This window comes from Equus caballus, chromosome 18, assembly GCF_041296265.1.
Source record: "Equus caballus isolate H_3958 breed thoroughbred chromosome 18, TB-T2T, whole genome shotgun sequence".
Lineage (NCBI taxonomy): Eukaryota > Metazoa > Chordata > Mammalia > Perissodactyla > Equidae > Equus > Equus caballus.
In genome coordinates, this window is record NC_091701.1 from 3,976,003 (window position 1) to 3,980,712 (window position 4,710).

At 61.0% G+C, this 4,710-nt stretch overlaps 1 long non-coding RNA gene across 3 annotated transcripts; it reads left to right on the forward strand.

The window, feature by feature from the left end:
* Positions 1–455: 455 nt before the first annotated feature.
* LOC138918740 (uncharacterized) lies at positions 456–4,484 on the forward strand. Of its 3 annotated transcripts, none has more exons than XR_011428449.1 (5): positions 456–603; positions 711–784; positions 1,491–1,768; positions 3,070–3,772; positions 3,893–4,484. It is a non-coding gene; the product is annotated as an uncharacterized lncRNA (long non-coding RNA). The 3 variants fall into 3 exon arrangements; XR_011428451.1 differs by having other exon boundaries at positions 467–603; positions 711–792; XR_011428450.1 differs by lacking the exon at positions 711–784 and having other exon boundaries at positions 482–603.
* The last annotated feature ends 226 nt before the right edge of the window (positions 4,485–4,710 follow it).

Below are 4,710 nucleotides of genomic sequence, written 5' to 3' on the forward strand. Positions count from 1 at the left end.
TGAGCGTCCTCGGCTGTTTGTCTCCACGGGGGAAGGTGCACTCTGACGTCAGGGAGCCGAGGAGCTGGGCCTGGGCAGCCTCGGTTTCTGGATATTGTCTGGACGCTAGTTCCTCTGTAAAAGGACTTCAAGGTCCTGGGATCAGCATGACTTTAGTGGGAGCCCAGCGGGAGCCCATCTGGACTTGAACAATTTGCTAATTCCATTTGGCTCTATAGCTGAAGCGGTCAGAGGTCACAGAAACAAGCCTTTACCTATGAGTGTCACTAGGGACCCAGGGCCCTGGGGATGTGGGCCTTGAGTTTTAGCCCATCTCTGCTGGGTTCTCTAAAGGGGAACCGACGGCGGGGGTGATGTGAACTCAGAGCCGGTCCCACCTTGGCCCGGCCAGGCACCCCATCTCCCACCTGGGAAACGGGGAGCAGTTAGGGCTGGAATCCTGGGGAAGAGAAGTTCTTTTTCTGTTGGGCTGCTGATGGGTGCTGAGGCCAGCCCGGGAGTGGCGGTGGAGAGCTCCCCCTGAGCAGGACAGCAGCACACAGGGCAGGCAGCCAAGCCAAGAGGCTGGGAGGGCCGATCCTGCTGATGGCGTCGAGCACCCAGGTACAGCCTCACCTGAAACTCTCTGCCTTTAGATGGCCTAGTTACAGAAATCGTTCTCTCCTGCTTTGTTCGTTTGCTAGTTCAAGCCCCTTGGGTTTCTGTCACAGGCTATCAAAAGAATCCTGGGGCCGGGTCGGCGGCATACTGGTTAAGCTCCTGCACTCCTCTTCAGCGGCCCCAGGTTTGCAGGTTTGGACCCCAGGTGCAGACACTCACATCGCTCATCAGCCCATGCTGTGGCAGGTGTCCCACATAGAAAATAGCGGAAAATTGGCACGGATGTTAGCTCAGGGCCAATCTTCCTCACAACAAAAAAGGAAAGGAATAAAGCTTCTGAATGAAGGGGCACCCTGACCTCCTGCCCGTCTCCCACTGAGTGGGTGCTGAGCGGGGGGCCTGGCTCTGAACACAGTGAGGGGAATGAAAGGGCCAACGCGAGGGAGAGCGGGGCAGGAGGCCGTCACTGTGGACTCAGGAGGCTGGGAAGGCTCCTCTGAGGAGGTGACGTCGGAGCTGAGCCTTGTCTGGGCCATGTTTGTAGCTTCTGGAAACCTGAGGCTTTAACCTCTGTCCCGCGTGCGCATAGGGGACACGCCTTGTCCCAAGTCCCTTCGGCTCAGCCTCCTGCCTCCCTTGTCGCACCCCCACCCCAGGAAGAGCCCTCCTTCGTGGGCCCACATTCCAAATACAAACCGACCCATCCAGGGGCCATCCACACCCCAAGCACCTCCTCTCTTGGACTCTCACACTCAGGGCCACGGGCCCCCTGCCCTTGTCCCCCAGGGCAGGCACCGGACAGGCGGGACAGCCCCTGCCCCGGAGCCTGTGAGTTATTCAGACCAGCCCGTCTGAGCCTGCTCACCCTGCCTCGCTGTTCCTCCCCGCAGAACCCACAGGACAGACTCCTGCCCGCGGTGCCCTGCTGTCTCGCCTCCTGACCCCCGGGGCTTCCCGGGTGGCCCTGCGAGCTCCGCCTCGGAGAACTGCAAGTAATCAACTATCTTCTCAATGGCATCGTCTCCGGGTCCGCTGGCCTTACTGAACCGCACATGTTCCCTTGTCACTTTCTCTGTGAAACCTGCCCTCCCAGACCCTTTGCAGACGCTTAGCCTGAACAGAGGAAGAGCAAAGGATGTGTGCGCCCTGTCACAGCATCTTCGACAAGGTGAACCTGGAATACACACTGGAGTTCCTTTCCCCATCAAACGGGAGGCTCCAGAAGAGTGGAGGGCACATCAGGCATTCCACGGACAAGACCAGAGCCCCGGGACGTCCCGAATGTCTGTCTCCCCAGGTGGCGGGCTCAGGGCCAGGGCTTGACCGAGTCCCAGGCTCTGCCCGCCCACTGAGCCTGGAGTTTGGTGGCTTTTTCGGATTCAGCTTTTAATCTTGTCACTTTAGCAGACAGCCCTCAGTTCCTAACTCAACTTTCCAGCAATAATCCAGTGAGAGAGCTGCTCCCTGAGTCAGGTGACGAGAATCTGCGGACATCAGCAGGGAGAGACAGTTTCAGCCCGGCCTGTTTCAGAACAAGGGGTGTCTTTGGGAGAGAGTGGGGGTGCGCAGTGTGGGAGGACAGAACAAGGGGACGCCCTGGGAGACACCAGCGCCAGATTTGTTTCCTGGGGGCATCGACCTTCACGCATTCGATTTCCAGGGCAGCGCCCCAAAAGTGGAGTGGGTTGGAGCTTCGCTTCGCTGTCACCCCACAGAAAGGTGGGCTGAGCACTGCAGGCAGCTGTGGCCCGGGGAGCGGCCTGACCCAAGGGAGCCCCCAGAAAGTTGCCTCCAAGATGGCCATCCTGGTCAGGACAGGGTCCAGCTGCTGGAACAAAGGCCCACGGCAGAGTGACGCTCAGAGCTGGCCCCTCTCCCACGCTCAGTCTGGAGGCACACGGTTGGCGCTGGTCTGGCAGGGCTGCCCGGGAGGCTCTTGTCCCCGTTGCCCTGTCATCCCAGAGGAGCCGCCCTCGTCCGTGTGGTCAGGACAGAGCTCCAGCCTCAGAGCTCGTGCTCCCGGCAACAGGACAGAGGGAGATGCAGATAGAAGAGCCTGCTTCTCTCTCCTGGGAAATATCTGGAAGCCGCACAAGTCACTTCCCTTCCCGTCCTGAGGGAGCGCTGGGTTCCATGCCCAGCCCGCTGCAGAGGCGGCTGGGAACTCTATGTCCTGGGTGGCCACATGCCCAGCCAGGAGTCAGGGGTTCGGTTGCTCTGGGAGGTGGACGATGCCATTGGGAGCCACCCGGACCTGTCTGCCACACCCCTGGTAATGTTTTCTCCCACCACCCCACCACTCCCCACCCTGAGTTGCTGTTTTGTGAAAAATGACCCATCAGACCAGTTGCATTAAGTAATTCATAATTCAGGAGTCAGCTGAAGATGCCGGGCCAGCGGGGGCGTTCATTAGCTGCACTGGCAAATCCCTGGTGGGGCCCCACACCGACTCACGGTCTCTCCCCACAGAGCCCACTGTGCACCTGAAGCCAGAAGCATCTTCTCCAGCGGAGGCCGAGCACGTCGCTCCCTGCTCCTGCTCCCCTGCTCCTTAGAAACCGACCCAGGGCCCTTGCTGTGGAACTGAGCTTAGCCTAACGAGGCAGCTCAGAGGCAGCCGCCGGCCAGCCAGCCAGCGCCCAAGCTCACAGAAGAGACGGAGAAAGCCTCATCAGCAGAGCGTTCCGTCATCGCAGCTGACTGCTCTCCAGGCCTGAGCTGGGGGATATCGAAGTTCGGAGACGCAGAGCACAATGCACCAGCGGAAGTGGTCCCAGAAACAAGGGGTGCTGGTCCACGTCCCCCCAAGCCTCGCGCCTGCCTCTGTCTTGTACGTGCCCACCACCGCAGCCTCCTTCTGTCTGGGACGCCTCCTCCGATTGCTGCGGTCAGAGCCTGCAGCCCTCCCCACTAGGTGCCACCTCCCTTTAGACTGCCAGCAGGGGGTGAGCGTGTGCTGAGCTGGGCACGTCCTGCCTCTGTCCCCGGCACAGGGGACTGTCCTCCTGTTGGGTCCCCGCCTTCTCTTCCCAGCTGGGCTGTGCTCTTCCAGCGGGATCCACGCCTCATTCCCCTCGGGGAGCCCGTGAGTCTGGCCAAGCGCCCAGCATGTGGGCTTCACCGACGGGGAGCCTCACGGGCAGAGGATTTGTGGAAAACCGAACCAGTCAGTGTGAGTAAAGCCCAGGGAGGAGGTGGGAGTGCAAACGGATGCCGGGGACAGGTCACAGAGGGTCCCGAAAGCCCACCGAGGCAGTGGGACTGGCCCTGAAGGGAAGGGGTCCTTGGACAGATGCCAGGAGAGCAATGCCGGAGGACCACACGCTGGGCTGTTTGGCGTAAAGAAAACCACAGCGGGGGACCCGAACGGGGAGCAACAAGCCTTCCAGCATGTCCGCAGCCCTCCTCTTCCTGGCCCTGGCCCTGCACTCCGTGGGCGCAGGGAAATCTCTGCCCACTCTCGTGCTGGGACCGTCCCGAGCCGTCTCGTGAGCACGTGGAAAGACTGCACACAGTGCCACCGGCCTCGCGAGCAGCAGCCAGCGGCCTCCTGGCCATCCTCAGGCTTCTGAGGAGCCCCTGCGGAAGCTCCCTGATGGTTGACCCTCCCTCTGGAGCCCCAGGATGTCTGGCTTCCTGTCACCTCCCCTGGAACCTGCAGCTGTCCGAACAGCCCACACCTCGTCAGTGCTCTTAGGGGCCTGCTCCGCATCACCGTCATCAAAAGGAGAAATCGTCCCAGTGCCCAGGGCCCCTGCACGTGGAAGTGACCTGAGTCCGCTCGGGGGCCCACACCCTGCCACCCCGACCCCCCAAGGGTGGCTCACGGACTCGGTTACCCTATCTGGACCTCTCGCTTGTAGTCATAAAAGCCACAGGCTCGACGTTTCCCGTGCTGCTTCTGGAAACGTCAGCTAGTGTTAGCCACGGTCGCTGCCTTTCTGCCCTCCACTGTGGCTCCCAGCCTTGTCCCTTCAGACCCGCATTAGTTGCTAGGAGCGTTACCCCAAGAATTCTGAGTCACTTCTCCACCTAGTTGTTCCGATCACCTCCTCGGGCTACATCCCTACACGCGTCTCAAGCTGGAGCCCGCCCAGCCCCGGCACTGCG